Source organism: Canis lupus, chromosome 9 (assembly GCF_048164855.1).
Source record: "Canis lupus baileyi chromosome 9, mCanLup2.hap1, whole genome shotgun sequence".
NCBI lineage: Eukaryota > Metazoa > Chordata > Mammalia > Carnivora > Canidae > Canis > Canis lupus.
In genome coordinates, this window is record NC_132846.1 from 9,802,364 (window position 1) to 9,824,989 (window position 22,626).

The 22,626-nt window shown below is 35.4% G+C and overlaps 1 long non-coding RNA gene across 1 annotated transcript in view; it reads left to right on the forward strand.

Annotated features, from left to right (window-relative positions):
- The window catches only part of LOC140639354 (uncharacterized), a 48,380-nt gene that overhangs the window by 3,557 nt on the left and 22,197 nt on the right, over positions 1 to 22,626 (forward strand). Inside the window, exons 2-4 of the long non-coding RNA XR_012036095.1 lie at positions 4,265 to 4,312; positions 19,517 to 19,683; positions 21,373 to 21,455. This is a non-coding gene — a long non-coding RNA (uncharacterized lncRNA). The remainder of the gene's footprint in view (positions 1 to 4,264; positions 4,313 to 19,516; positions 19,684 to 21,372; positions 21,456 to 22,626) is intronic.

The window sequence follows — 22,626 nt, forward strand, 5'->3', positions numbered from 1 at the left end:
ATGTATTAAGCCCTTTCTTCCTTTAAAACTCGAGTAATTAGTGATTCCTAAGAAAAAAAATATTCTTATGTAATCCAAATATAGTTATCAAATTTAAGAAACTTAACTTTGATAAAATGTTTTTCTGTCTTTAAATTTTTTCCCAATAATATCTTTTATAATATTTTTTAAGTTTATTAATTTTTTTGGTAATCTCTACATCTAACATAGGGCTTGAACTCACAACCCCAAGATCAAGAGTCACATGCTTTTCCAACTGAGCTAGCCAAGCATTCCTTTTATAATATCTTTAACACTGGTAGAGTATCCACTCTTGGGTCATGTAGTAAGTATATTTAACTTCTATGCCTTTTTTGTTGTTTACTTTAAGTTGGAAACTTCCTCAGACTTAATTTTTTTTCAGACTTAATTTTTAAAAAATATTTTAAGTAATCTCTACACCCAACATAGGGCTCAAACTCAAAACCCTGATCAAGAATTACATGCTCTACTGAGCCAGCCAGTCACCCCCAAACTTTTAAAAAATCTGTCATAATATTGACCTGTGTCAAGGCCAATTATTTTATCCAATGTTCCTCAATTTAGAGTTGTCTGATTTTTCTTCATGATGAGACTCAGGTTGTATACACTGGCTGGAATACAACAAAGGAGATATCCTTTTCATGGTATCACATTCAGGGGTCCACATTGTTGATCTTAATTTTGATCATCTGGTTCTCCACTGCATGATTACTATTTTATTCTTGAAACCAATAAGCAATTCTTCAGGGAAGCATTTAAGGATCATGTAAATATCCTGCTGTTTATCCTAATTTTACCCCTGGATTTAGCATCCATTTGTGATTTTTATTTGAACCGCTCTTTACTATGAGGGTTGCAAAATAATAATTTTCCAACTCTATTACTCTCTCTGTATTTGTGGTGTCATCTTACTGTAATGGAGATAATATTCTATCTATCTATCATCTATCTATCTATCTATCTATCTATCTATCTATCTATCTATCATCTATCATCTATCATCCTTTCTCTCTCTCCATCCTTCCCCCTATCATATATTTATAAATCCCTCATCTATCTATTTATCATCTTTCATCAGTATGGACTTAGGGATTCTATTTTTATTATCGGGTTACACTCCATTACTATCTTATTTATTTTGAGTCTCAAATTGTTCTAGATTTGACCAACAGGAGACCCTATAGGCTGGTTTCTCTGTCTTCTTGGCATTTGTCCTCATCCTGTTTTTGGATACTATTACTCTTATACAATAAGATGTTCTAGACTAATTTTGCACTTTTCTGACCCACCTTTGATTTTTTTCTTTTGTGACAGTAGATATGCTCATTACTGGTGCATTATTGACTCTAGACCCTTTCACCAGAACTATGATATGCATGTACATATGAAAGTAAGAGTGCATATTGATGCCTTCAATTGCAAACTGAATCTATAGTTTTTTTTTATTTGTATCTCCCTTCTTCCACAGGGAAAACCCTGATTCACAATGACTCACAGCTCATTTGTTTGATTATCTATACACAGAACGACAAATGTACTAAAATAGTTCAAAATTTGTTAGTTCTTTCTCTTCCCTAGATTGACAGTATATAATCAAAGTGTTGTGTTAAAACTTACTTGTATTATTATATTTTCCTTTTTCAGTGCATTTATGTCCTTTATTTGAAATACCGTTGATTTCTTTCTTTTCTTTTTCTTTCTTTCTTTCTTTCTTTCTTTCTTTCTTTCTTTCTTTCTTTCTTTCTTTCTTTTTTTCTTTCTTTCTTTTTTTCTTTCTTTCTTTCTTTCCCTCTTTCTTTCCTTTTTCTTTTTTGGTTTGCATTTAGTTTTTAGGTGTTTCCCTCCATTCTTGTTACGTGTTGATTTAGTTTAAGTTTTTGATTATGAGTACTTCCAAATAGCAACTATTTAAAAAAGCATACTCATAACAGTGTCACTCTATCCCATATCCCTTCCATGTGATTCTTTCCACTCTGTATATAAAGAGAACCAATTTCGTCATTCTCTAGTTTATATTTCATGTTTTTATTTTCAAAAAAATAAACAGATTTTAATATGTTTCTTTTATAATATACTTACCTTGTTCAAACTACTGTGTAGTTTCCCCTGTTTAGATTATGATTGACATACTTTCATCACAATATATCTTCAAGTAATCATATACCATTTTCCTCCTATGATTTTTGTGCTATTTTTGCTGTACATTGTATTTCTACCTAAAATTTTAAATGAATTTTTAATATTTGTCTTAAACACTCAATTTTTCTTTATATGAGTGAAAATATTTTACATCTGATCCATTGTTAATTTCATCTAGTGAATTTATCTTTTCACATATTGTATTTATTTCTCTAGAGTTTTATATTTTTGCTATGTATTTCATGTTTTTCTTCATTGTGTTCATGTTACTCTTTAAATTCTTGAGCGTATTTTTGGATACCTATTTGAAAGTTAGTTTTTCGATTTTTTTCATCTTTATCACTTGTGGTCTTTTTCTGTTGGCTGATTTTTCTTTTAACTATGGATTTAATTTTCTTGCTTTCTCACACGTGTAACAATACTTTATTGAATGCTGTACATTATAAATTTCATGCCACTGAGTGTTATATTTTTAAAACTTTCCTTCAAATTGTTATTTGTTAATATATAACTTTGTTCTGCCAAGCAGTTAAGTTCCTTACAGTTCAGTTTTATCCTATCAGGACTTTCTTTGAAGCCATGGTAGAGTGGGTTTGGGACAGTCTACATTAGGTCTAGTTTAGCTTTCTTGGTGTCTCTATTGAATGCTCTAGGTAGGTATTCAGTGAGTGAGGAATCTATACTCCGACTTTTGGGAACTTGAACTCTTCACACACACACACTCCTTTTTGTGTGTGTGTGTGTGTGTGATTTCTGGGAATTATTTGACACACATTCTTTGTTGTCTTTGCCTCAGACTCATCTACATGACTGAGGTCTGCTTGGGATCTACCTCCTAAGAGCATGGTCCAGGAAGTTCTTCCAAGCAGAAATCTAGTTTGATTATAAAGCTCACCTATTTTTTTTCTCTTCTGTGAGTGATCAGAATCATATAATGCCTGTTGTGCAATGTTTAAAACACTTTATTTATATTTTCCTATTTTTCTAGTTGGTAATGGTAGGTGGTAAGTCCTGTGCAGTTTTCTCCATCATGTAGAAGCCTAAACCCCTGCAGTCATCTGAATTCTGTCTTTAACACTGACAGGTTTTTCCTTCTAATTCTTTTCCAAGAACTGCCAACTTACAATTTATTTCATTCTACTGTTTTTCCATTTATTCTTTGAGTTCTGTATTTCTGTCTTCCTTCAGAGAGTAGTTTGCTTTGTTATGTTTTTAAAGTTCTTGCCGAAATATTTTGCTACAATTGTATTTTCTTTGTAGTATCTTTTCCTGCTGAGTATTCTCTTTGTTGCCTATGTTGTACTTTTTTCTCCTTTTAATGTCTGTGTTATTTATTTTTTATTATTCATCACTGACTGATTTTATATTTCCTCAACTAGCTATTAGTAGGAAATTCTTAGGCTGGAGAACAGTCAGGAAAGAATGGCAAGTTTGCTAGATTTTCACAACACAAAATCTCTTTTTTTACTCAAATGTCAGAGAAAGACATTTTCAGAACATGTGCAGTGTTTGTGTTATTATTTGTATCTTCCTGACTCCTCTGTTAGTGGCACTAGACTGGGTCAGTAATATTATAGCTGACACAGTGCAGCTCACGTCATTAGATGCACCCACAACAGAAATAAGAGTATATAGTTTTTTGCATTTCAGTGGATACATCTTTCCTTCAGAGCTTATTTTTTGGTGGAACTTTTTGAGATTTGATCTTCCTACTAAGATTCTATAACTTTAAATTTTTTCTAAAAAAAATTTAGAAATATTTTATTTTATTTGTTCTAGAGAGAGACAGAGCAGGGGGGAGGGGCAAAAGGAGAGGGAGAGAGAGAATCTCTAGCAGACTCCTTGCTGAGGGCAAAACCCTATGTTAGGCTCCATCTAGTGACCCTGGGATCATGACTTGAGCTGAAGTCAAGAGCTAGATATTTAACTGACTAAGCCACCCAGGTGCCACATCCATAACTCTTTCTTTCTGCTTTATCTCACATGGCTTTGGGATCTTGTTCATCAATTTGGAAAGTCTAGATTATAAGTGTCTCCCATTTTAGTAAAATTGGAATTGTGAGAGTTTGAAAATTTTTCTAATTGAGTTTTAATTATTTTCAAGGAAACAAGTAGTTGAATCCTGATTCATACAGCTATGTTAATACCAGAGGTAAGAGTCAATTTGTTGATTGTTTAGTGCTTTTTAAATGTCATGCTTTAATGCCTTTATGCAATTGCAATTTATAAAATGGAACATACATCTTGAATGTACTCTACATGCTAGATGATCAGTGATATGAGATTAAAATTCTGGGATCAAAGACCCGAGATGGAGGTTGGTAATGTAGTGCATAATGAGGATGAATACACTGTCAAAAATGAGGGAGAGTGTCAAGGATGGTATTGAAAAGGAAACAAAAATGTCAGAACTAAATGACTACTTACAAACTGAAAAATATACAGAAGTTATCCATATGGTACAATTAGAACTAATTGGTACTGATTGGTACTAATTGGTACTAATCTAGTCCAGGTAAGGGGCAGAGATACTATGCCAATACCAGAGAATCTTGGAATTCAGAGAAAGCCTATAATCTTTTTCCACCATAGTAAGAGCTAGCAGTACCTTAGTCAGTGTGGGGCCAACACAAGGGTGTATTAATATATGGCTAACACTCCTTGGCAATAGTGCTATGATAAGCATACTGGGGGGTTCAAAGAATTTGCTTATGCCTGTGTCCATGATAGAGAAAGATTTTAAAAAGTATTGTTTAATCTCTCTCTCTCTCTATTATTCTGTTCCATGGTACCAATAAGCTTTATACTTCTAGTTTATGGTTACAAGTTAACTGCCTTTATGGCATAATTTCCAGGCTAATACAATCACACTAGATTTTTACCTTTGTGGAATTGCTGAGGAAGACAATTTGAAGTTTATGGCAAGAACAACGTAAGTAGGACAGATCTTTACAAGATTTCTCAAAATTCAAATAATAACCACCTAAGTAAGGTAAATACCTATAAGATCCTAGAGGATAGGTCCATAATTTAGAAGGCCAATATACTTTTAAAAGAGGAAATAAAACACTATAGCTTGAAATTTAGAAGCTTTAGGAAGAAAGTCTATAATTGCAGTGTGATTCCCTAATAATGGTATTTTAGAGGACAAGTTTACAGCTACCTTTAGACAGTGTGAAAGAAGCTCACAAGTAATCTCCCAAGAGATGAAATTGAAAGGAGTGGGGCACCAAGACAGATATTAAACTTTAATGAGTTTAGTATTATATCTATTTATCTTTAAAGTATTCACCTCTTTAAAATAATGTGATAAAATATAGCATAATAAGAAAATATGTCCTATTTTAGAAGTATAGCAAGCCAGGCTGCCCAATGCAAAATTGTGAGTGAGATAATTTGAAGCTGAGAAAATATAAATACAGTATGAGCCCACATACCATGAAAAGTTAACAAATAGGGAAGAGAAGCAGCGGGGGAAACCCCAGGGCATTTAATCTTATTTTATGGTGGCATTCATGTACTGAAAAGAGTGAAAGAACAGCCCCCACACTTCCAGAAGTGAGTCAGTTTCATGTCTCAAGCTGATTATAAACCATTCAAGGGCGGCAGCCTCCCACAGCTGACTTTAACTGTGATTAGAATAGAAGATGGTGGCTAGTTTGGGCTTACCATATGTACCCTGAAGCCTCAAAGCTTCAGGTAAACTCAGAATTTCTCTAGGACCAAAACATTTGCTTATAAATAACTTTCCATTTACATATTCTGAAAAAGACAGCTCATCAACTGGCTACTCATATATGTTTAAACCATGATCCATACTATTTGGCATATACTTGGCATACCAATTTCAAGAGTTTAGGAACTCCATATTAACTTCAAACCCTTTCTACTCTCTACTCTTATTCTCATCACAAAGAACAGTATTCCATCTGATGGATGTAGGCCATGCTGTTTTGCATAAGTTCCCAGGTTTTAGTGAGAATCAGAATGTTTTTCGAATAATATGGATCCAACACTGTTTGTGGTCTAGAAGGGGAGAAAACTTAATGTCATGGTCTTTGATGACAAAACACTGGGTAGAGATGCTCTTAAAAATATTACAATTTTTTTCTTTTCTAATCACATAGGGGATTTCATATTTAGAGATTTCCTTTTAATCCTTTCTTCTGAACAGCTCACTTAGAAGACACATAATAAGGGATAAAAACAAAACCAAAAACATCTGCTTTGCAGAGTGGAAAGAATTTCTGTTTTTCCTTAACTAAAAATAGAGGTTTACAACTTGTTTAGGTGATCCTATTTCTGCTACATATTTTTTTTTAGAGATTTATTTATTTATTTATGATAGGCATAGAGAGAAAGAGAGGCAGAGATTCAGGAGGAGGGAGAAGCAGGCTCCATGCCGGGAGCCTGAACGCGGGACTCGATCCCGGGACTCCAGGATCGCGCCCTGGGCCAAAGGCAGGCGCCAAACCGCCGAGCCACCCAGGGATCCCCCTCTGCTACATATTTTTAAGTGTTGAGAATCAGCAGTGAAGCTACCTCTTGTTGTTGAAGTTACATTACTAACTTTGATTAAAACAATTTTGAGTGTATCAGAGCTACAAGATAGTATATTTTCTATCATCTACCAGACAATGAAAATAATATATATTGGGTAATCCGTATTCAGGCATATAGAATAGGTTAATAAAATCACACAGGTTAAAAGCATTGCAGGCTGTAATTTAAGGAAAGTTGCCTTTTCTTTTTCACAAAATTGCCATTTTATTCAAAACAAAATGTGGAAATATTTCCCAGTATAATTTGTGGCCACTTCACACCAAACATTAAATATTCTTATTTAATTGTGTGAAAATTCACTGAATTTATGAAAGACTGAATTTAAGGGAAATAGAAGTTAGTTTTAAAAATTATTATCTTTTTCCTGAGCTCAATTTAACCCATTAAATTTGATTTAAAAATGATAAATCTGGAACAATTGTAGTGGAAATTTCAGAAAGAAAAATGCTTTATCTCCTGTGCTTATCAAAATGCAAGCCAATTAAGAGGGCATAGTGATATTCAAAAGGAAATTTCAAATTTTGAAGATGTCTAACACAATATGGGAGTAATATGTACTGTTTTTTCAGAGTCTCCTTAGTTTTGTTCTCAGATGAATATATCTAAAAATGAGTTGAATTATTAAGGGTCCAGAAGATTTAAAACCCCAACTTATCCCATCCACATCCCTCTAACTTGACAATAGTGTATATAATGGGATCTACTCAAACACAAATTCACTTTTCTTTTTTCCTGGGAAGAGATTGGTAGCAAAATTAAATTTTAACTTATTTTCCTTGCAAAGTAAAAAGTAAGAATGGTCGCTATGCCACTTCATATTCCTCCTAAAGAAAAATAAATAAAGCACATAATTAATCCAGGACAAGTGATCCAGGATTCACATAAGTGGCACTACACATTTCTGAAATGTCCTCCAAACTAAAGGTTTATAATGAGTGAGACAAGAAATTATAATTCACTCTATCAAAAATCTGAAGAGGGAGGGAATATTTTTGCTATGCACAAGCTGAATCAAGTTAATGAGGCATCTAACATTGCAAAAAGAACGTTGTCTATAAATAAATTCAGTCTGATTGGGATGTATTAGTTGTCTGATAATATTCTGTAGCCTACAGATGCTTTGGGTGGAATGTAGATTTCTTAAAAAAGAAAGGCAAATGGAATTACTTCTGTAAAGCTCCAGGTCAATTCTTCTAAGTGGCATTAAAAGAAATTTTCCCTTTAAAGCATGGCTTACCATTCAGGATATTTCCAACATAATACATTTCACATAAGACAAACTGTGTTCTTCAGTGAAATCTACTTGAACCTTGGAATTTGGGGAAAATATCTCCCTACTTACTCATATTTTTTTCCATTGAAATTAGCATGTTGAGGTGATACCCATATGTTGCATACCTAAACTCTAGAGGCTTAAAAGAGGATATAATTCAATTAGAATCTCAGCCTGTGCCTACAGTCTTGTACATGGACTTATGCTTATTGTTGAGAGGACTGTATTTTTATTAATGAATACATGTTATTTCTGATTAGCTACCGGGTGTCTCTACGGAGTGGTGCAAATCAAATTTTTTCAATCAAACTGGAGGTTCAGGTTTCCAGGAACTTGTTTTTTTTATAGGATTGAAAGGTGTAGAGGTGGAATATATTTAATATTGGCTAACCCTTTGCTTTTCCTCCAGGGAACTCTTTGTTCATGTACTCAAATTTATAACTCTAAGACATATCTCCTTGAAAACATTCAGTACAATTTTACTTCTGCCACTTTTATCCTTTTGAAATTATTTTAAAAATGTATATATCTTTACCTTAAAAGGTTCAAAGGATAGGGAAAGGTACAAAGTGAAAAATAGAAGCCCCTTCCCACCACTACCGCCTTTCCACAGACCCAGTCTCATTTGTTAAAATTTTATATTATTAGGGATTTCTTGTTTATTACAAAAAATTTGAAAGATTCTATGAATTATTAGGGAGTATCTTTAGATTTATTGACAGATTTTACAGGTTTTGACTTGGAGTTCTGGGAGTTTTACAGACTTTCTTGATGATGAAATCTTTGCCTCTAGTTTTTATTCTTTTTTAATTTCCATATTAGTGTCAGAATGAGGAGTATAATAAGAATATCTTTATCCTGACATCTTTTATTGAAAGTTCGTTTACTTCCCAATCTTTTAAATAAGTCTTATTCTGCCTTAATTGCAAAATTAATTTTTTTTTTTGTACAAAAGTTCTTTCCAGTTACACCTACCTCTTCATCTAATCATTTCCCTTCCTTCAGTTCTTTGGAACTCCACAATATTAAGGTAGAAAGAGGCCTTTAAAATATGCAAGCTAGCCTTTAACAGAGTAAGTTCTTCCTGTGATATTCTCCATAATTGTTTTTACAGTCTCTGCTTGAGAACAAATGATTAGAAATTTCCTACCTCGTGATGCACTAATTTTATTGTCTGCTTTTCTGGAACTACCATTCATTGCCCCTGGGTACATACTCTGGAGGCTTACAGAGTAAGTCTAATTCATCTTCTAGTACCCTGCAAATATTTGAAAGCTTGTGTCCCGTTTTCTGAACATAAATTTTCTAGATGTCTAAATAAGATATTTCAAGTTTTTTCAAACATTTATAAATGGCATAGCTTTCCATCCTTTCAAGCATTTAATTCACCCCACAATCATTTATTGAGTACTTACTCTGTCTATGCTAGGTGCTGGGTTCACAATGACTATGAGATGGTCTCAAACCTGGAAAAGCTTATCTGGGTCACTATCCATTTCCAGCAGAGAAAGGGGGTGAGCAAAGTGTAAAGAAACACATGTTTATTAAAACATTAGGTGAATAAAGAGGATTATGACCAAGTAAGTTTAATGTTGGGCTAACAGTGGCTTCTGATTGTATTGGGAATAAAAATCAAATTTCTTTCGGTAGCCCATTAATTCCTGTGTGATCTGGCCCTTGCCAGCTTCTGTGCCTTCATCCCCTTACAGCTCTCATGTCACTGCTACATGTCAGCTATATCAGCCTAAAGTAAGTTCTTCAAACAAGCCTATTTCTTTTCTTGCCTTGGTATATAATATTTCTTTTGCCTAGAATGCCCTGAATTTGGTCAAGGTTAGATATGTATTTGTTAAATGGATAATTAAATGAATAAACAAATTTTTCTCCCTTCAAAACCTGGGTCTCTGAGAGCTTTTATTTTTTTAAAGATTTTTATTTATTTATTCATGAGAGACACACAGAGATAGAGATAGAGATAGAGATAGAGATAGAGATAGAGATAGAGATAGAGAGAGAAGTAGGCTCCATGAAGGGAACCCGACGTGGGACTCGATCCCGGGTGTCCAGGATCACGCTCTGGGCTGGAGGGAGCGCTAAACCGCTGGGCCACCGGGGCTGCCCTCTCTGAGAGCTTTTAGTGTGCAAATATATAATTCAAATTTCTAAGGGGATGCTATGGTATGTAGTGATTCCCAAATTTATTTGATCATGATTTTTTTCATGATGGGACTAATTTATCATGCACATATTTTGAGAATTATGGTAGAACAAAAATAGGATTTGAGTCCTGGCTGGCACCAATTAATTTAGGTGATTTTGGGCAAGATACTTAATCTCTCACACTCTCCTATTTGAACTTCTGTGGGAGAGAAGTAAACAGTCAAACTTTCATTTTTCCAGGCTCTGGGAAAATGGGAGTAAACAAGAAAGTACCAGATGGAAATTAAAACATTTTATTTCTAATGGATGTCAGTGGGAGCACAGAGCTTAGGATGAATGACAAATGAAACTGTGAAGTAGATCTTAGTCACAGGCACTGATGGACCATTTCAGGGCACACAGTTTTTCCATTAATGAAGTATACTGCCTGCACCACAGAGGAAATGATCCATTGGAAGCTCTAGCCCAAGTGAAACACGAGATGGGAAGACATAGAGAATTCCCAAGAGGGGGAAACAAGAAATCTGCAAGGCATGTAAGTTTTCTGAAATTAAGAAAATCTTTCTGTCTGGTGTGTCACATCATTGCACAGAAACAGAAATGGGCAGTAAACATTTTATTCTGATACTTAGGTTTCCTCATCTGCAAATGTTGAAACTACCTATTACATATTGTGAAGAGTAAATAAGGACCTGGAATAGTCTATAGTGGCTACTTTCAGAGTGTCAGAACCCTTTCCTTCCCTTTTTACGCATTCAAATACCTCTTCCTATTTTACATGTTCAAATACCTCCCTACGTAGAGGAAAATGCACTTGAATCTTTTAAACATAGCTCCACTCATCAAATACTGAATCTGGGCAAACTTTAAAAGGCAGTAGATTAGAAGCCATTATTATAATGTCTAGAATTTTGCAATTTTCCATACATCTGTTATCTGGTCTCCCTACTACAGTACAGACCTTAGGTATGTAAGTGCCGATTAAGATAGCTTTCCTCACCCTCCTCTGGGCTTACTCAGTCCAAACAATTTGGCTTCCATCTTTATAGCTTGCTTAGCATACCATTACCCTTCTAGGATTAGAGATTTGTCCTGACCACTTTTATTATTGAATGTAGCCTTCATCTGCTTAAGCTACATGTGAGTTATGAAATAAAACAATATTTTGACTGAAAACTAGAAGAGTGCTAGTTGGTAGGTGCTGATGTTGAGTAATAGATCTGTGTCCAAAAGTAACCTTTTCAGAAAGATTTTTCTGACCTTTTTAAATAAAATAATAATAACTCTTAAATCACATTCATCATCCTAGTCTGCTTTCCTTGCTTTAAAAGATTATTGGGACCAGCACCTGGATGGCTCAGTTGGTTAAACACTTGACTCTTGATTTCTGCTCAGGTTATGATCTCAGGATAGTGAGATTGAGCCCCACATCGGGCTCGATGCTCAGTCCAAAGTCTGCTTGAGATTCTCTCTCTTCCTTTCCTTCTGCCCCTCCCCCTGGGTTTCTCTCTCTCTCTCTCTTTCTCTCTCTCTCTCAAAAAAAAAAGTTTCAAAAAAATTACTGAGAACATGGTATTTCATTTGCTTTAATTTCTTTACACTATAACCCCGAGAATGTGTTATTTGATTTGTTTCCTTGTTTAGTATCTCCTCTAATTGAATGACATGAGGGCAGAGGCTTTGTCTTACCTACTGTGTTATCTCCAGAACTGAAAAGAGTTCTGAGATATAATACCTATTCAATAATATTGGTCAAATAAAATAATGATTGGAAAAAGATTGGAGAGAGGACATAGTGGAGGTTAGGAGATGTACCTGATATCAGTTTATTTGCCTCTCAGCTCCAAATTCACTCTTTCTATCTGAGCTGTAATGTCTTTGATAAAGTCTGAACCACAGTCTTGTGGAAGGAGCCCTCAGTCCAAGTTTTCACCATGGCCCTAAGCAGAATTATAGAATTTTCTTACATCTCTTATCATATGTTAGTAATTATTTATATTCAACTTCTCCTTAAATCACTGTTGCTTCTATTTCCTAGTGGGACCCAGACTGATTAAGAATGTGGGCACAAGAAGTTGGATGGGTCTCAGGAGACAGGCCCTTGAAAACGGGATTTTGAGGTTGTTTGGCCATCCCTTGAGCTTTAGCACAGTGCTGAGCATTTTTGTCAATGGGAAATGGATGCTGTAATCCATGACTTAGAGTGGCATCACAGTTAATTAAGCTACCAACTGTGGTTGATTGTAATGAAGTGCCAACTGAAGCACATTTCTTGGGAACTCGAGTGGCTGTTACACTTGACCAGATGGAAGTAATGAATTCTATAATGACTAGAATGTGGGATGAAATATTTTTGTGTGTACTTGAGCACTTATATAGAGGAAATAACAATCTTAGCTTCATTATTTCTAAACTTAACTTACAACTTCATAACCAGAGAGTTACTCTTAAAAATATCTTATTTCTTGTAGCTACATGACTGATATTGGTGAAAATGTAATGGCAAATGTTATTGTGTGAGTTGCTGAATTACAATGACAGGTAAATCCACACTCTTTCTAGGTTTCTCATGGGAAAGTGGTAGAGAACAAAACTCTGAAACTTGCATTGGGGACATCTGGTTGGATCTAAATGAAACTGACAATCTTGAACCCACATGCCATTCTGAGACTCCCTTGTTAGTGAAAGTAGCTTGCTCTCCAGTGTTCAAAAAGGTTTTTCTGCTTAAAAAACCTTGTGATAATCATATTTGAACAGATGCCTTGGAAGGGGATGCTTCTTTCTAAAGATCTATCACAGCTACCTCCTATTTGCAAAACTAATGTCAAATATGAACATTTTCTATGTTGGGTTTTCTCATCCTCAGCACTACTGACATTTTGAACTGGATAATTCTTTCTTGTGTGGGCTGTCTTGTGCATCCAGGATATGTAGCGATAACCTAGGTGTCCATCCACTAGATCCAGGAGATTCTTCCCTCCCTCAGTTGTACAATCAAAGATGACTCCAGCAATCGACAAATGTCTTTGGGGGAAAAATCACCACTAGTTGAGAATCATCACTCCAGGGCAAACAGTTATACAATATGAGCTAGGAAGAAATAGTTTATACACCAAGGAAATCACAAGATTTTGTTAATATATATCAGCAAACACCTAGGAAACATGTATGAGAATGGATTCTAAGGTATTAGGCCCAGGAAGGTGGACTATAACACCAATTTTTTGATATTATTTACAAGAAATTCAAATTTAATATGTTAGCTCATGTAGCTGGAGGTATCTCTAAGAGCTTACTTGGGTTGGCTGAAACTTGGACTTAATATATACCACTTAGATTATGAATGTATGGGATGAGGAAAGTCAAGAGAAATTCAGTCTCATTCACATGAACAGGAGTTGAAGTTTGGAAGCTGATCATGTTGGTGAAAGACATAAAGAATAGCATTGGGAAAAAGAAAAGAAAAATAAATTCAGTTCACTGAGGCAAGAAAGTATCCACCTGATGTATTCAAAATCAAAACATTCACTTAATTATTCGGTAGGTTTTCACAACATTAACCACTTTGCTTACAATTTCTCTAAAATGAGATGGAATTACATTAATATATAACATTTTTGTTTGCAACAGAGGAAACATATCACATTCTGTTGTACATGGTATGTTCACACAAAACAGTACATCATCTTTAGCACAAAAATTCTTGATGGTACATACACTATGAAAATCTGACATCTAATTATTTTTCTCTTTTTTTGTTTGTCTTTTTAAAGTAATTCTTTCCTTCTTTCTTGCTTCATAAATTCTTTGTTTTCATCTTCCAAATTCTAGGACAAGTACTATGAACTTACTTGTCGTTCTGATTAACCCAGTATTGGTTAAAGCCAATTTTTGTGTTTCCATTTGTGTGACAAGACAATGCTTTTCCTGGAAGATACATAGACAAATGGTCCTAGAAAAAGGAAATAGAAAGAGTGGGTCCAGTGAGGAAGAGGACAGGAGACTTAGAGAAGAGATAGAGAAGCAGATAGTTACATGCAGCATGTAGAAACCAGCTTCAAATTGGTGAAGCAAAGAACAGTGGGTGAGTTCAAGATAAGGAGAGAGAATTTATCTTTCTAAAAGTATGCCTGGGATCCCTGGTTGAGCACATGCCTTTGGTCCAGGGCATGATCCTGGAGTCCCAGGATCAAGTCCCACATGGGGCTCCCTGTGTGGAGCCTGCTTCTCTCTCTGCCTGTGTCTCTCCCTCTCTGTGTGTGTGTCTCTCATAAATAAATAAAATCTTTAAAAAATTAAAAATAAATAAAAGATAGTATGCTTTTTGTCGATATACACAGGTTATCCAGAACCGCTGTTAGTATTGAGTTAAATAAATCCCCATCCCAGATACCCTCTCTTCCCCTGCCATGAATTTTTTTTTGTGGATGCCTTTGATATTTTCTCTTTAAACTATTGACTGCCCTCAAATGACTTTATTTATTAAAATATCTATCCTTCAGTGTGTTCAAAGAAAAAAATACAAATGATTAAGAAATTTAATTTAGCCAAATTATTTGATATGTAAAACCTTTGCAGTTTCTTTATATGTAATTAGACTACTCCAGAACAACTTTATCTTTTATTTTTTTAAAAAAACATTTATTTAATTATTTGAGAGAAAGCAAGTGAGAGAGAACATACAAGCAGGAGTGGCAGAGGGAGAGAGAGAGAAAATCTCAAGTAGACTCTCTGCTGAGTATAGAGCCTGATGCAGGGCTCAATTCCACTACCCTGAGATCGTGACCTGAGCTGAAACCGAGAGTTGATGCTTTAACCAACTGAGCCACCCAGGCACTCCATAACTTGATCTTTTAAATGTTGGACACTAAAAGCATTTAAATGGAGAAAAAATGCTTTAAAAATGAAGTTACTCAAATTATAGGATATATTATTTCAAAAGCATATTAAGGCTTCAGAGACTCTGTGCATGCATTCTTCAGGTGACACATCTGAACATATTTCTCCCTTCAGTACTTACACAGATGTACAGAGACTTATTATCTAGAAAAAAAAAAGGTGTGAAGTTTTCTTTTCTTTAAATATAGACAACTCTACTAGCCCAACTAAATAAGGGGATATCATGAGAGTTATATAGTATATCATGAGTGTGGTAGTGCACATGGCTGAAAGCCTCCAGAATCTCTGGTTGGAGGCCTGTGGCTGGAGAAGTCTCTACTTGGTGCTCTGTTGGCCTGGTGGAACTGGTCTGACTCCCCTCCCTCACTTCTTAGTATCTAATATTCTCAGGGTGTCTTTAAAGTCTCTGCATGCATCTGGCCAACTTCCTGTTGCTTAGGAAGGTCTTCTGGTTGTTCCTGTTATATTTAGCTGTGTTTGATCTTATTCTATCAGTGTTAGCAAGACTACATTCATCTGTTGTTTTGTTGGTGTGTCTGGAGACTCGATTGTTGTGATGTAAAGTGACTTCCTGAGAATATTTCTGTGTCTTCTGTTTCAGCAAAGATATAGTTTTCCTGATCTTGTGCTGTGCAGTTTGGCTGGTAAATAAATGCCTGATAATTAGGACTAGCATTTTCTCCTCATCAAATGGGATGAATCCCAGGATGTGACAACTTCTGCACTGTTTAAGCCTTGCAGTTCAATCATGGTTTTGCTGTCCTTGCTGGCTCACAGGGCCACTCTGATATGGATTTTGAGTTTTAGCCTTTCTTGGGTTAAACTCATTTATTCTCTGAGTTTCTCTGGATGATAATGATGATGAAGAAATGGACTGATCTAGTCAGGGGGAATGGAATGGAGACGTTTGCCGAGCAGGTAGCAAAAGAGAGGAAGGAGTATGGGTAAGGATCCTCCTGCCAGATTTTGGAGGCAGCACTGACATCCCTTTCAAAAGAGATCGAGTGCATGAGGTTCAACACTGAGATCAGGTTAACTTGTTGATTAATAGTCAGCACATCATTTCCAAAGATTTTATGCAGATTCTTAATAACCTCTGCCTTATCAGAGATAAGTGGTGTGGGCCTCAGTTGTGCTCTTCAAGATGATTTTTTCCAAGGTTTTAAATGTCTACATCTTGAAGCAGTGAGGTGATCTTAGTCCTGTATCATGCTTCTTTAGGTTTCTTCCTCTTTTTTGATACACCTTCTACCCAGGCAACTGTAGGCTAATATTTCCAGAGGAATTTCTTCAGCTAGTTTGGGCTCCTTAGCCTTTTCTGAATGACTTCAAGACTTGTAAGGCATGCTTTGGAGGTTCTATCTGGGGTGATGTTTCCTCCATCACCGTGGATGGTGATAGACTTCCCTGAATCCCAGAATCCTCCTTTCTGTGGATGAACACACAAGAGACGTTTGATTTAGTACAGTTTTTACTAGCCCTGCTTTCTAATTATTGCACAAACCAGTCTGTGGGGCCCAGAGTCTACAGAGAAATAGCAATCTGTTTGAAATAAGATCCCCTGTGGGGAAATTCTTGCTCCTTGAAAGAGTGGTCTTAATATTGTATGTGCTGATGGGGCCAAAGTACTCACCTTTTCCCCAGGATGTAGGAAATCTGGGCAGAGTTGTACTTAAACTGATAAACACTAACCTACTCAATGGATATTTTTACCTCTTTATCTGTTGCACATATTATGACAACAATGGCAGTTTCTGTATTAGAAACTGTATCAAGTGCAGACTTGATCCACCTTGTTTTTGTTTTATACTGTGCCAAAAGTCCATGCAACACCTACAGAAGCAAGTAAGGAGAGCTTATCTTTTTTCTTTTTTCAGGATTTAAAAAACTTTTATTGAGTTATACTTTATATACAATATTTTGAAAATATTTAATGCTGTTGATTTAGCATGCTTTAACATAGTTATGTATCCATGAAATGATCAATCACAATCGGAATGATAAACATATCCATCACCTCCAAAATTTGTGTCACTTTTGAATCAAATTTTCTTGCCCATAAGCTTTAGGAGACTGAAAAATCAACTCTCATCATTCCCAATGTAATTCCACATTATCCAAGAGAGTGTTAATTGAACAAATGATGTAATTCTGACAGAGGTAGCTAGCCTCCACTTAAGCAAGACTCAGTCAGCCAAAGGCAGCTTCCTATGCTTGTATCTTGGACTCCTTGTCTCCTTTTCTGTCCTTTCTTCTTTTTTGTTCTCTTGTTCTTATTTTTGTTGTTATTGTTCTTCTTCTTTTCCTTTTCCACATTCTCCTCCTTCTCTTCTTCTCCTTCATTTTTTTTTCTCTATCATCTCCCCTGCTCACCTCTCATCCTGGTCATCTGCCTATTTACTGACATCTCCCCCCAACCCAGCCTAGCTCCTCCCAGAATAGAAGAAAACTGTTTCTATATTTCATAGTGTAAGAATAATAGATGTTCAAATCTATCTGAAAAAGAGAAAATTAAAGTATCACACTTTCCAGAAGCAAGTACATCTAATACTAATTATGGCAAATAGTATTGTTCTCTCTTTCTATAGTTTTGCAATGAGTTTTATTTGCTCTACTATATCTGGTGTACTGTATCTTATCACTCTGCATAGATGTACTGTATCTTATCACTCTGCATAGAACTAATTCATTTTTAATCTTTAAATAGCTGGGTAACATTCAATCAGTTTCCTGTCAAATAATCTTTTTGCACTAAACAGTGCTGCCACTAAAATCCTTAAACATATCTTTGTGTGTATCTACTATATCCAATGGAACCCTCTGTTGCACTGAAATATATGTTATAAAAATATTTTTAAAAAGATTTTATTTATTCATTCATGAGAGACACACAGAGAGAGGGAGAGAGGCAGAGACACAGGCAGAGGGAGAGGGAGGAGCAGGCTTCATGCAGGGAGCCCGATGTGGGACTTGATCCTGGGTCTCCAGGATCACGCCCTGGACTGAAGGTGGCACTAAACCGCTGAGCCACCGGGGCTGCCCTATAAAAATATTTTTTGATAAGCTAAGCAAAATTTCTCCCAAAAACGTTGCACAAGTTTATACTGTAGAAACAGTGAGAATAAAATATTATATTTTATCATTTCAAAGAATAAAATTATTAAACTGCATATGATCAGTACAACATAATAATTTTGCTTAATATAAAATATTTTAAACATTAGAAAATATTTCAAACATTTACAAAATCAAGCCATGCGGCAACTTCACTATAATAAAGATTTCATTTTTGAAAAGACAGATGAAACCTGGGTGAATGTTTCTACTTATCGACCTTAAATACCTAAGGGCTGGGATTTGTTGGAATGTTTTGATGAAACAGATTTGTCTTTGTTTTTGTGTTTTAGAAAAAAGACATTGTGGTGTAGGCAAATTTTAGAAAGGCATTTGAGAGGAAAGAAAGTTTAGGCTTATAGAAAAGAGGTTTTGGTTGGTAGTAACAGCTGAGCCAAAAAGTCAGACATGAGAGTGAGACACACATACTCTGGAAGTTAATCAGCAGTTACATGCCATCCTGGAAAATCTGATTGGGAATAATCAGGCAAAAAAACCCAATAGCTTTGGTAGGTAGGTTTGAATTTTTCCACACCTTGTAGAAAACATTTAGAAGTCCATATGTAGAACAAAAAGAAGTTGAAAGCCACTGTGGCTTTCTAAGAGAGGGAATGATGTTATCCAAACAACACTTATGGAAGATTATTCTAGCAGCTGTGTTGGACTTCTTTAGTTGCCTTTCAGTTATTGCCTGATTGCAAGTAACATTTTAAAATATGGCAGAAGAAACATATGGGAAGTTGGTCTAAAATGTCTCATCTGTAAAAAGCAGTAACATACTGGTAAAGTATATGGTATATATATATATATATTTTAAGACAAATTAAACATTCGAATAATGTGATTAAAATCCATGCCCCTCAAAAGAGAGAAGTAACCCAGTCAGTGTTTCTGCAAATTTCTTCCCAAATTACATGTATAATAAATAAATTATGTTCTCAAATATGCTCCAAACATTGAGCAGGTGCCTGATATAGACCTCTTTTCCATTTCAAAGCAGTAAAATTTCTTGAATTACTTTCCATGGATTCATTTAGAGGAAAATACCATAGGAATAATTTTGCTTTATTTGAGTACTCCCCACAATTTTGTAAATGACTGTCCCAAGTCTGGATAGGAACACAATTTATGGAGGGCTATTTAATTAAATATATCCATACCTTTGAAAATGTTCGTAACTATCGGTTACGGGTGAGCCGTGTATCCTCAAAAGTTCATATGTTGAAGTTCTAATCCACAGTACTTCTAATGTGACTGTATTAGAGATATGATCTTTAAAGAGGTAATTAATTTAAAATTAGGTAACTAGGGTGAGCCCTAATACAATATTACTGGTGTCTTTGTAAGAAAAGGGTATTTGGACTCATGTACAGATGGAAGGCAATTTGAAGATGGAGGAAGCAGATGGTCATCTACAAGCTGAGGAGACAGGCCTGGGCTAGATCTCTCCCTCACAGCCTCAGAAGAAACCAACTCAGTGGACAAGGATTCTCAAATATCCAGTCTCCCAAATTGTGAGACAATATATTTCTCTTGTTTAAGCCACTGGTCTGTGGTATTTTGTTTTGGCTCTAGAAAACTAATAAGATTCTAGAACTCATCCCAATTCTAAATTTTCTAAATAAATATGAAGGAAATTAAACAAATTTATGTTTAACAAAATTTATTACAGTGCTTGTTAGAATTCTGAAAAATTAGCTTGTGAAATTCATTCAACAGAGGAATGGTTATATAATTTCTGATACAAACTTAAAAAGCTACTAAAAATATTTTAAAAGAGTGCTTAATGACATAGGAAAAGGATTTAAAATGCCAAATGAAAAAGCAGTTGATTACATTATTTACACAATGAACCTACTTCAGTAAAAACAATATAATTGTATTTGTTTACACAAAGAGTAGAAATAAATCTACCAAAAGGTAACATGTTAATTGATACTATCTCTTAGTAGTGATATTTATTTTCTTCTCTTAAACTTTCTGCATTTTTTGTATGTCTACTTGAAAATGTATTTTTAACATTATAAAATATTATTTAGATAAAATAAAGAAAAATGGGAAGAAAAGCAATTAAGATTGAAGTAATTACTACTGTGCTATCTCAAAGTTCAGTCAACCTCTCCTGCCATCTACAGTCTTCCACCTCATCTAGGGAATTTTAAAATTTCACATATTGTACTGTTCAGTTTTGGAATTTTAATTTCTTGTAATTTCTATTTCTCTCCTGAGATTCTCCATCTGTTGACTTTTGAGCATATTTTTTCCTTTAAGTTCTTGAACCTATTAATAACAGCTGCTGCAAAGTCACTGCCTGCTGATTCCTATGCTTAGCTATTTTTGCCATTCACTTTTGGTCATTATTTTTTATATCTACTATTTTTTAAACATATTTCACATATTACTTGGGTGATAGTATCCTGGAGAAAGGAGAATATGTCTACATTTTGAGGAATATTAGACACAGGGTATGAATTGACATTGACATTTGGAAACTTAAAGTATCATCAAGTTTCTTCCTTTAGAATTGAGACTTAAAGGTGCCATGTAATTAAATGAGATCCTGGCTTAAAGTCAAACTTATAGTGTTTCCACTATGCTTGTGGACACATCCAGTACCCATTTCCCAAGTCTTTGTATGTATAATTTGAATTGATATGCTTGATAGTTCATATATAATTTGAATTGATATACATTTGTTCATTGGCCTATTGGGAAGAGCTGCCACAGTGGATAAAGCCAAGTGGAAACTTCTGAGATATTCCATGCCCTCCCATCCCCACCAAAGTAATAGACTAAAAACAGTATCATACTTTGTGAGAGATAGTAGAGGTTAATGCAGCAATTAAAGACCTAAAAGATGCAGGTGTAGTTATCCCCCTTATTACCTATTTAACTAGACAGGTTGGTCCTAATAGAAACCAGGTGGGTGCTAGAGAATAACCATAGATCTCAATGGCAGGTACCGTGCTAGAGTTGTATGATTGTTCGAAGAGATGAATACTGTCTCAAGCATATGGTATATGGCTAAAAATGTGCCAAATGCATCCTTTCCTGTTCTAATTTGCAAGGAAAATCACACATAGTTTGCATTCACATGTGATAGACAGTAATACTGATGTACTGTTTTGCCTCAGTACTGTTAATATTACCACCAATGGCATGAAATAGTCCAAAAATATCTTGACTGCTTGGATATCTTACAGCACATCATGCTGATAAATTACATCACTGACATCATCCTGATTGGTCCAGATAAATAAGAGACAACTAACAACAGGAGACCTAGGTAAGACATTAATGTTCCAGGGCATGAAATGTAAACTCCATGAAGATTCAGGGACTAATTCAGTGAAGAATTTAGGTTTTCAGTGGTCAGTGGTATGCCCCAATTTCCCTCTAAAGAGAAAGGCAAATTCCTGAATCTTCTATTTCCTACTGCAAAGTAGGAAGTACATCACTCAATAGGCCTCTTTGGTGCTACAGGCAGTAGATCTCACAAATAGGTATATTTTTCTGGTCTATATACTAGGTGACACAGAAGGTTGCTACCTCTGAGTGGGGTCTAGAGTATTAAGGGCTATTAAGTGAGTTCAAACTGTGGATGAAGCTACCTTGCCACTTGGATCAGATGATCTTGCAGACAGACTCTATGATTTTGGAGGTGTAAGATGCAGTGTGGGGTTTATGGAAAGCTCCAGTAGAAAAAAATCATACTGCCACCATTGGTAGTGGGGCAAGATCTTACCATTCATAGTAGAAAATTATATGCCTTTGAAAAACACTTCCTGTCCTGTTACGGGTCCTGGTAGAAACAGAACATTTGACCATGGGGCATTAAATGACCATGCATCTGGAACTGCCCAATATGAGTTGAATTCCACTGGACCCATAAAGAAAGATAAGCCTAGAATCAGCTCATCATAAATTGGAAACAGTATATCTGGAATTGAGCCTGAGCATGACAGGAGGTCATAAGAAAGCTGCATGAATGAGATTTTCATGCTAATCACCATAGCTGTTCATCTCTCAGCCTTTATGTATAGCTATAAGGGGAGGGGGCATTCATATCACCAGCTGAAAAAGGATGGAACAAAAGCCAGAGTAACTATGTTGTTCATTGAGTTTATCAGCAAATGCTCCAATAGAGGGACCATATTTTAAACTACATAGATAAGCAATCCTATTGTTGATATAGCAGAGAAGGTCTCACACATATTTCTTTGGACGGAAAATATAAGATAGGCTCAGTTCCAAGCACATATGATCCTGTTCCACCAATTTTGGGTAGAGGAACTTGAAGAATTCCTTGGAATCAGCACAAATGAACTTTTCCTCCATACTCAGGAAGAGGTTGTAAAAGGGCAAGACTTGGCTTCCCTGTGTTTTCCTTGTTGCCTGCAACATCCCTGGACTGAGGAAGGTCAGGTTGCTTTCTTCATACAAGGGGCTGCTGTGGC